Raw genomic sequence first — 11,396 nt, forward strand, 5'->3', positions numbered from 1 at the left:
ACGAAAAAGCATATCAGATGTTTTCTAGGCTGATGTTTTCCCTCTCTTCTTGGCTGAGGCTAAGTTTGCCAGCTCCTATGGGACGAACTACTGAAAGGCAAACAATCATTGCAGTCAGCTGCAGACTCTTCCCATTCCACCCTGGTTCACAAAGCCCTCCTGCTATCTGATGCCCCACGGAAATATCTACAATCATCTACAGAATGGGTGTCTGGTCTTTTGGCAGGAAGAAAGACGTGTGGTCTGCCTGCTCCAGAAGAGGGCTTCACACCATGAGACACAGGCCTTGATACACAGCTAGCCTTCCTGAGCATGCAGCCAGGCAGCTGGTGAATGTACAGCAAGCTCAGTGCTTCAGGAGTGCGTCACGTTTACTGCAGGTGGGGAGGTCAGGCATACCATGCATGCTCTCTCCACTTGCTCACAGCCCACTCCCTGCCCAAGTGAGAGGACCACTTAGGAAAGTTTCCACCTACGTGGAGAACCGTGGCCAGAGCATCCTTGCTGCTACTCTGCCTGCCCTTTTTCCCAAGCACTGTTCAGATCAGGCAGCAAAGAGACATGTAGTCAAACTGTTCTACTGTTATTAGTCTGTTCCTTGCTGCCATCTTTCCAAGGACACCCTCCCAACACTGGGTGAACTGATAGCATGGGGTCCCTGAGAAAAAGAGCGGTCTGCTCCCCAGCTGAACCACTGCACCTGTTTTGCCATCTGCTCTTCAACAACATCCAAGAGTGGGTAGGGCCCTCCTGAATTGCTCTGGAGCCTGCAAATGGTCTGTGAGAGGCTGAGGCTGACAAGCGAGGTCCACCAGCTCTGGTCCAGCGGGTCCCAGTGTGAGCAACACATCCCAGTGGAGCAGGGTGCCTTTGGTGCAGCTGATTGCACTTCCCTCCTTGCTTGCTTCATTTATCTGTCTGGGTATGTACATCTCCTGCTTAATCACCATTTCTGTCTGGCACAGGCATGAAGAGCTATGCTGGAAGCCTCCGTTCTTAGAAGCAACTATGATTTGAAGACAATATTTTTATTCTCCTTTTGATTAGCATGTTCCAGAATGAGCAGTCACAACAAAAATCAAAAACAGGCCAAAATTGGGTCCTCTTCTGACCAATTCAATAGGGACCCTTGTTCTATAAGAAACAGCAGCCAAAAAAGTAAGTAAAATTTTCTCCCGGGTTGAAAACTGAGGTTAAAACCAGGGAAGTAATGCAGCAGTATTATTAAAGTCAATTTAAATATGCTTGCAGATAGTGTTGGCTCAGATATCTATGTCCCAGAGTAGCATATAGCACATACAAAAGCACCTCAGAAAGTCAGTGAAAAATCTGTGTATCCGGGAGAGATTTCATGGTTAGAAAGGTTGACACCATTTAATTTAAGAAAGGATATGAAGGAAAGGGAAGGGAAGAGAAGAAAAGATCTGAAATGATAAACAGTACATGGAGCCTGATGTGACAGGCAAGAGATCATGGCTGAGACTTGTGGGCAAAGGGAAAGAAGAGCAACCTGGAGCTTTGGCCAGTGGCCACTTTCTGTGGGGAGACCCCTGCCTGCATCTGCCAGAGAGCAAGGAGTTCCAGGGGAGCTGGCATCACTGGCACAGCAGTCGTGCTACAGCACAGCATTCTTGTTCAGATACCTCCAGGTCTAAGGATAGTATGAATATAAAGGCTGCTAATCACGTCTGGTAAGGCACGGACAAACCATGCTGTTCCCAGACCTAGAGCAGGCTGGGGGTCACTCCTGGGCTGAGGAGGCACCCCAACCAGCAATGCAATCTTCTAGGAGAATGAGGAAGAGCTCTAGCAAAGGGAAAAAAGAGGAAGAAGGGTCTGAATTTTCATTTTGTCAGTAGTAAAAAAAAAAAAAAAAGAAAAGAAAAAGAAAAAAAGAAGGAAAAAAGCTGGTACAGTGTACTGAAGTGAGGGCCAGCACAGGTGGTGCCTTGCAGACCCCGTACTTAGAGGCAAGACGCTTGAAGCAGGGAGCAGTAATTTGTGAAGACTGGCTGCAGACAGATGGGATGGTCTGACTACTGCTATTTAGCCGAGGGCTTCTCCTCCCCTGCCTCCCTCCCCGCTGGTGAAGAGACCTGGGGGGCTGCATGCTCCTTCAGGGGCAAAGATGGAGGCGGCCAGTAATGGGGTCCCCAAAGCCTTGGCAGGGAGCTGTGCATAGGGCTTAGCCAAGCTGGGATAGGATCAGTGACTTCCCCATCTGCTGTGGGAAGAGGGTGAGCTCGAGACCACAGCCTGCTGATTTATTACTCTGTTTTTTCTGGTTTTCCTTTAATAAGGCTTTCTTTTACCTTCGGGGTTCTTTGCTTATGAAAAAGGAAATCATTTTCATCATGAACAGATAGACAATGTAATTTAGTTTGCTGGGATGCTATGGAGGGGTTTGAGCTGATGCTACTGAATATTTAGGAACCACACTCTGCCACCAGACACTACGTGGCTGAAGTATTAAATGTAGAAAAAATAAATTCACATTCTTATTTCTTTTTTCTCCCAGTAGGCAAAGTTGAAAGATCTAAACTGGTAAAATAGGGTTCATTTTAAAACAGCATTTATAGCACTCAGTACTCCAAGACGTAGTTCAAGAGCATGACAAGGGATTAGACAATGAAAACAAAGTTATTAATTCATGGCATAGGGTAATACTTGGTATCCCCCTGAATAATTTGGAACTAGCTATTCTCAGGGACAGGACACACCATTGAAATGATTATCAGAGGTGCTGTCTGTGAACAAGATGGGCTGTGTATATATAAGACACATCCCTGAGGCAGCAAACTGAGGGATAAATGTCCAACGATGCACTGCCACAAAATGATATGCAGAAAAAGCAAAAGTAAGTCTATGCCCAGCTCCTTGTAAATCTCAGTGTCAAAATTTACAACTCTCCATACTTAAATACCAATTATAGCTTGGAAACCAAATACCTCAAACTCATTTAATAGGAGACACAGGTCTCCCAGCTGCTTTCAAGAGTTCTCCAGGCTTGATTTTGAAAATATTTGAAGATACTGATTTCCTGATGAACAGTTATTAGCTTGCTGCCGGTACCCCAAGTTAATATCCTCTAGTATCATCTTTTGTTGTGGCAAATATTTCAGTTCCCTTTTCTTTAATTGGATTAAGATTATAAGCCTCTTCCTTATTAAAGGAAAGCATTATGTAGCCAAAGATTGAATTACCTGCAAAGGCATGCCTGAAGACATAAAACTCAGCAAAATACAGGTGGAAATTGTGCTACTAATAGAACAAATTACTGTGGTCCTGCAGTTTTCAGCTAATACATTAAAAAGATTAAATTAACAAGCAACTCAATTGAGAAAGAAGCTTGGAATCCGTTGCTATTTTTTTTTCCTTTGCAAATATTTTTACCTTTAAAAGATTATTTCATATTAGCACATAAAGTACAGAATCACAGAATGGTCAGGGTTGGAAGGGACCTTTGGAGATCATCTAGTCCAACCCCCCTGGCAAAGCAATTTCACCCAGAGCAGGTTGCACAGGACAGCGTCCAGGTGAGTGTTGAATATCTCCAGAGAAGGAGACTCCACAACCTCTCTGGGCAGCCTGTGCCAGTGCTCTGTCACCCTCAAAGTAAAGAAGTTTTTCCTCACGTTGAGACAGAATTTCCTGTGTTCCAGCCTGTGCCCGTTGCCCCTTTTCCTGTTTCTGAGCACCACTGAAAAGAGTCTGGCCAAATCCTCTTGACACCCGCCCTTTAGATATTTATAAGCATTGATGAGATCAAATTCTTTGATTATAATTTGATTATATTCTTTGATTATGTTCTGCAATGCAGAACACCTACTCCCTGTACATATATTCCGCAAATACAATTCCATAACATTTCTTTTGCAGGAAAAATATAAAAAATAAGTATTGTCATTTCCATTTTTTTGACACAGACCTATTTTTAACCTCCCTCCCCTTTTTTGAAATATTCTTTAATTATTTTTTTTCCACTCTGTTTTGTAATTATCAGACATTTTGATTTTGAACTCCTTTGGAAGTCGAAGTAAAGCAGCAGCTATCTCACCTAAACTTGGAAGTGGAGGAAGTTAAGGTGGTTCCAGAAACAGGGGGAGATACCAGGACACTATTGTCATGGCAGAAACAGTACCTGAGGGGGGACAGAAGGTACCTAGGGTACAGTCATGTGCATTTGAAAGGCTTGCAGCGATTGGTACCATTTTGCTAGTTGAATGAATGTTTTAGTTGTCAGACTAAATCATGCAGAAAAGCCAGAAATGTTTGATAAATCTTTGTTCTTTGGGTAACAAGAAGCTGAATGACACATTCATGGCATATATTACTTACGAAGCACTTCTTAATCAAACAGTAACTAACCACAACTTGAAGCAGCAGCTGCTCAAGTTCATGTAATAGCTGGGTTGGAAAAGATCTCAAGGGGTCATGCAGCCTGTCCCTTAGCCCAAGAAGGGCTCAGCAATAGTAGTGCTGTTCCCAGCATATTTTCTCCAAAACCCTTTTGAGGAAGAAGACCTGCCAGATGCCCAGGGCAGCCTACTCCAATGCTTCTCTGCTCTTACCAAGCCAAATGTTTTCTCGCATCTAACTTGAATGTTTTTTGCTACAACTTAGCCTGTCATCTTCTCCCATCTATCACATGATGTCCAGTGCCTCCCTCCTCGTAATTGCCTTACTTGGAACTTGGATTCACCTCCTCTTTTTCTTGTTTTTTTAGACCAAGCAAACTAAGTTAATTTAATCTTTTTTCATAAAGATGCTTTCCTGAGCTCAGATGATTCCTGTTTGGTTCCCCTGGCCTCTCTCCAGCTTGTCTCCACATTTAGTGCAGACTGGTGCCCAGAGATGGACACAGTGTCCTTGTTGGGCACTTACCAACACTGAGCAGAGTGGCAGGATTACTTCGTGTGTCTTGCAGGCTACAGCCCTGTTTATACATCTCAGTGTGGCACTTGTCTTTTTTGGAACAGCATGACATTGTTAACTTATGGTAGATCACCAGCTGAACACAAGGCAAAGTTGTGCATGTTTATATCCATGAGGTCATGAAACCCCACAAGAAATTCTCAACTTCAAAAGCTTTTCCCTCCCATTCAGCCCAAAGCTAGATCCTGCTAAACTTCATGTGATCCACCTGGATACCAACAAGGAACCAGCATGCCCAAGCCCAGCTGAGTCTCCCAGGCTTTCAGGACCTTTTTAAAGCAGAGAGCTGGGGATGGTTCCTGATCCTGGCCATGGCAACAGGGCTGTCCTAGACCCCAAAAGACCCTGAACTCCCACACAGCCTATTCACCAGGGTTGTTCCGCTTCTGGGAGGCCTGGATGTCCCGTGGCCACCACAGCCTGCAGGTGGGGTTGCCCCAGTGATGCAATGTTGGGTGGTTTGGAGGAGCCAAGCTGCTCATCCACCCTTTGGGGCCTGTTGGGCATGAATCAAAAGCTTGTGGGAACTCCAGCTGCATTTCAGCAAATCACTGCCCCACCAGGAGACTTCCACAGAGCTTCTTGCATTTGACAAATCACTGTTTTCTGATTAAATGCTGCTTTGTCAGAAACTGCTCAAGCACTCCCTCTTCAGCTTTTGCATGTTGAAGGTTCAAGGTTTCTGTATGTTTCTAGAAGGTCCAGCATAGCTCAGTCAGGAGCTGTGCATCTGACAAAATAACTACTGGCTGGAGAGCTATACCTTGTGTAATGAAGATGGCAGAATAATTCATTAGGTTTTTTGTGGCTTTTAAATCTGGGATTCATTAAGCCTTGCTGTAACAGATAGCTGTGATTTGCTAAAGTGACAGAAATTCCTCAGCAGATATCCTGCTGTACTTTGAAATGCTCTTATTAATGCTAGGCATATGGTTAGACCATGGTAAGGTTGAAGCCATGAGCAACATACCTGCCCTCCACAGACAAGGAAGAGGTTCAGGTAGAACAGAAGTCAGAGAGGATATATGTGGTGAACTTTGTGCCCAACCTCATTGCTCAAAACAGCCAAAGGAGAGCACTTCTGTGAAGGGGACAGTGGAAACAGTACACAAGTCTTCATAGTTCTGACAGCAGATAAGACTTCTGGTACTGAAGTACCATGACAATATGTGAAAAAGCAAATTGTTCATGTACATCACCAGAGCATGCATTAGCTTAGTCTTCTTGCACCTCTTTGGTCAAAATGAGGGATGAGCACATCAAAGATGCAATCAAACCCAGACTGCTAGTGTGCTCAAATGGAGGAGCTGTGTTTTAACTTAGTCTGTGGAATTAAACTGTTCTGTCTTTAAAGCAGGCAATTGTTAACTGAAAATTACTATAAAGCACTTATTGCCAATGCCGAAAGAGACAACTCTTACATGCCACACTCCCCAAAATAGGGAGATTTTTGTCTAGACAAATAGCATGATTGGGAAATGGGATCTCAGCCTTAGAAAAGTTTGGAGAGTTCAGAGACAAAAGGAGCATAGAGCAAAATTCAGATCTAGGATAATGACTCTGTTTTGAAAGCACTACCCATACACTTGGTTTTGAACTAAATATGAAACGTGAATGCTAGAGCTTTTACTGAGAATGAAACTCCACAAAATCATCAAGACCATCAGCACAGTATTCCAGGACAGTATTTCCAGGACAGATCTCCAGGACAGTATTTCCATGCTCTGCTATTAGCTTAAGGGGGTGTAATTTGTTATAGATGGAATTTTGCTGGCAGGAATCAGGATGCTAATATCCTATTACACTACAGAAAATGTATGTTAAAAAAAGATACATTACAGTCACACTTGGCATTGGAAAAGCTAAGACAAGGCCAAAAATGCTGCATACAAATCAGTCATGGTACTGAAGCTTGTAAATAACAAGACCTTGCTAGTTCGAATGAAGAAAGCCATATTCTTAGCGCTGGGAGGAATAGCCCACAGAAGGAAAAGTAGGCCTAAGAACATGTTTAAGTTGGCCATGAAAAACCTAAGCACTTGTCCTAAAGTAACATTCTCAATTCTCCAAGATAAACTAAACGTAAAAAAACCCCGAAGATAGTAAACCAGGCAATTGTATCCCATTTAATTCTGCTACATCTGATATGCCCAACATTGTTAAGTTTATCAGTTAGTTACCATTTGACTTCCTAGAATTTTTGTACCTATAACCTGATTTTCACGTAGCAGTCATATCATTAGTTTTTCTTTACTCCTAAGATCACGTACTGGTGACTAAATAATAAAGCCTACTACGAAAGAGCGTGGAGTCACACCCTGATCCATGTTTAGCACTACAAAACACCCAAGTAGCAAAAATATGCCTAGGGTATCGCTGCTGATATTCTGCTCAACACAGCAAGAACAACAAGGAAGGCTAAACTGTTAGACGCTGATGCCTGAGCCTCTGGGGAACTGCAGATAGGGAAAAAGGAGCTAGGACTAACCAGAATACTTTGTTTCAAGGAATCTCAAACAAATTTGGTGGTAGCAACAGCAGTCAAAGGAGCAACAGCTCCTGGCTCTTGCACAACCAGGTAAAAATCCAAACCTGCCCACAGGCAGCATTTGCCATGTGTGGATTTAATGTGGGATTATGAGGTCTCTGATCTCCCTCCCACTGCAGCACTGGCTCATAAAGTGCACACGATCACATGCCAAGCAATGTAACTGGGATTGCGCCGCTTCATAGCAACCACCTTTCAGTCAGGACTGTACCTGACTTTGGGATTCACATAACGCTTTTCAAGTAACTTGTATCAGTACCATGTTCAAAATCCCTGGTCAGCTGGGAACTGACATCCATTTGTGGGAATAATTCTGTGTTTGCTGATGGTGGGAAGCAAAAAACAGAAACAGAAGTGGTAATAGAAAATACCTTAGAGACACATTGAATGCTCTCAGCGAACCCATTAGCAGACACAGGGATGTGTCAGCAGACACAGAGCTTAAGTGGTTTCCGAGTACTGAGTGCTTGGTGGAAATCTACGTGGAGGGTGACCTATGTCTTTGGAGCCACTTCGACACAGGCGTGGCTGTGTAGAAGTGTAGATAGCCTGAGAAGCAGCTCTAGGGGACTTATAGGCATGACTGGTTTTACTCCTTCGAAAGGTAAGAGTTTTCTGCAATAAGAGCTAAAGTTCATTTCTACAAGACATATCACAAAGCTCTGAAACAAATACCAGGAGGGAATAAGACAATTCTTCAGCTTCTCATCTTTCCTCTCCCATGCCTTCTTCAGTACAAGGGCAGCAAAAGTTCATGTGTGTATACATAAAAGGGAGTACTGAAATGCATGAGGTTATTGAGGCATCCTACCAAGCAAAGCATTCTGCTGTGCCCCCAGCGCTCACTAGGAAATGACTAGACAAGAAACAACATGTGACAAATTTGTTAGATTGCTTAATGAACTGCTAAGAAATAACTAAGGAGCTACAGCACCGCACAGAAGCCTTGGCAGAACAGCAGGACTTGGAGGGATTTCCAACTCCTAGGGAGTTCCAGAGGCACAGCGACCCATCTGCAGCCTTTTGGGAAGTTGCCGTAAACCAACCAGTTATTGACGACCCTAATTTATGGAGCTGCATTGGACCCTCCAGCAATCTCAGGTTTAGAGAATATAGGTACCTGGGAATCCATCTGGTCTACACCTTAAAACTGTCCTGTTTTCCTTCTCCGCATTCTAGAATCTGACCTTCTCTTGCTGTGTCATGGTTTACTGCCTTGGTTGTTTCCTACCCCTCCTGTTAAAAGCCTACCATCTTATAAGTTGTTTAAAGTGGGTGAAAAGATGCCTTAGATATAATACCAGTCTAAGACTCCTCAGTAGTTTCAATGATTTTTCTCTTCGTGTACAGGGGAGATTAGAACCCCTAAGAGTTGCAATAAAATAGGAGGTGATTTTAATGAAATTGGTTTCCCTGACATTCCTTGTTTCTAAAGAATGTCACACCAACCATGCTAACAAGCGTGCATTCCAGTGACAGCTGTTTTACCCCACAAGTGACTAGACCCTCCTGGACAGATGGAGAAAGTGAGCCTGTGGGATGCTCTGCAGAATAAAGACACTACATCTTTGTGGGATGGTGCATATGGCACTGGGATGTTGTTTGCAAAATTTGATTAGTTCAGACTTTCACCTGCAGGTGAAACAGCCAGGTATTCAACCTGTGTGCCTTTCAGGGTACCTTACATTCCTGCATGCTATATATACATTCCTGCATCTCAAGCGAGCCTTTCCTCCTACATCCAATGCAGAAGCTTTGCCAGCAAATGTCACCCAACTGAATTGCTCTTAATTCCAAATTTGCAGGATTAATAGCTTTTCTGGGGGCCAGCCTTAGGAGTTACAGAAGTGTTAATGGGTGCTGTGTTCACAGCTCACAGAAGTAAAGCCCACCACTGCTCTAAAGAACAACCCTCCACAGGTGACTGGGAAGTTTCTCCGTCGTCGTTCCCAGCTCCTAGTCTGTCTTCTTCCTGTTTCACAAGAAACATCTCTGGGGTTGACAAGAAGGCTCAATCCCCCTAGCACAGTCCTTCTTCCTTGCTAGGCATGACCATAAAACAATACGGTTGTGTTATGCCCTTTGCATAAGGGCATTATTTTAAGATGCACTTCTCTACAAGCAAATGACAAGAGGCTTCAGCTCAGTTCTTGAACACCAATAAATGCCAATCCAAGAACATGATTTATGAAACCGTCCTGTTCTAGTCTGTCTTGGAAAGAATAAAAAGCAACTATCCTTGTTATCCACTCATGGATGCTCTATACCCTACATTTGTCTTTATTTTTTTGTCTCTCTTTCTTCTGTTTAGAAAATAATAGCCTAGAAGGACTGGTAACCAGAATCAGGCCATTTTAAACTGTTCTATTTCTGTGCTACATTGTGAGGCAGGAAAGAAGAGGGGAGTGGCGGGGGACATGCCAAAGCAGTTGGTCATTCGTGTGTAGTTAAAAACACAATTTAATGCAGTGTTATTCAAAAGAGATGTCACACTTCTGATTGGTCAGCATAACATCTGCTGCTCAGTAAGCTGAAGGGTCAGGGAACATGAAATGACAGAATAGGAACACTAGAATAAGGAAAAGCAGAATTTTCTTTCTGTATTTCTCTGAGTTAATCAACCAGCTTTTGATCATTCTTTTACAAAATACCAGGACCAAGTAAGCTCAGATCATGTAAATAAACATGACAAGAAGGATCTGGGTTGTATCAGCAAAATTCTTCTTTCCAAAACCTTCTGTGATGCATCGGTATTAGGTGCAAACCACTAGAAAAGTCAATCTGTCTGTGAATTGCAGCTTTTAAATAAACTAGGGTAACAGATTTCTGATAACAACTTGGTATAGTTTTGTTGGAAGTGATGTTCTCCCAGAGCTGGTATGGGGAAAGATCCTTGACATGATACCTGCTTCTTTATCCTGCCTGGCTGGGCAGCCTTATGCCAATCACTTTCTTTGTCTGGGACTTGGCTTCCCAACTTGTAATAGTGGCCAGAAATAATTTCAGAAATGTATTGCAACTATGCTTCATCTGTGTTGACAGATGCTAAACTGAGTATCAGCTGAATTGAGGTTGATTTAGGCTTTTCTCTAGCAAAAAAATAAAATAAAATACAGATTTGAGAGTTGAACATTTTTTCCGATTCAACTTTGTCAAATTGCTTACAAGGGAAAAACATATTTTGCTTAGCAATTTCCTTTAATTCTACTTGATTTTTCTAAAAACCTCTGTGTCTGAAGCAAAACACTTTATTTGATCCTATTTTTTCCCTGCAGAATCCTCAGTGAACCAAACAATAAGGACAACTGTAATTCTGAGCCAATTTCAACATAAATCCAATTCAGAAAAAACACTTAAGTATGTGCTCAACTTAGTGAGACTTGACTTTAATGAAATTTAGTAGATTTGAAAAGCTTAGCATGTACTTTAGTGGTTTGCTGAATCAGAGACTAAAGTAGCCCCTGGCTGGCTGTTCCATTCTCATTTATACTATTATTAAAAACAAATAAACACTTTCACTGTGTTGAATGGTTTACTTTTACAGTAAGTCCAACATGATTTATTAATAAAACCTTCTGGATTTTTGTGGTCTTTTTTCTACCCTTTCTCTTACTTTTCTAGTTCTCTACTGTCCCAGGATGTCTTTTTTTCCTATTTTTCCATTGCTTATTTTCTCTTCATTGTGATTTTCTGAACAGAATAATTATTGTTCCTTCTCCAGCTTTCTTCTCTCTCCTCCTTTCATTCTAATAAAACAAATCACCCTGTCCTACTTTTGTATTTCTTTTGCCTGTACACTATGTGTAACCTCTTCCTGTTAAAGAAGGCTGGGGTGAACAGGGTCCCCAGAAGAGGAAAACAGATTCCATGTAAAGGGAGTCATGGTAAGCTCGTCAGAAATGTTGAACTCCTG

This window comes from Charadrius vociferus, unplaced genomic scaffold (genome assembly GCF_000708025.1).
Source record: "Charadrius vociferus isolate BGI_N301 unplaced genomic scaffold, ASM70802v2 scaffold301, whole genome shotgun sequence".
NCBI lineage: Eukaryota > Metazoa > Chordata > Aves > Charadriiformes > Charadriidae > Charadrius > Charadrius vociferus.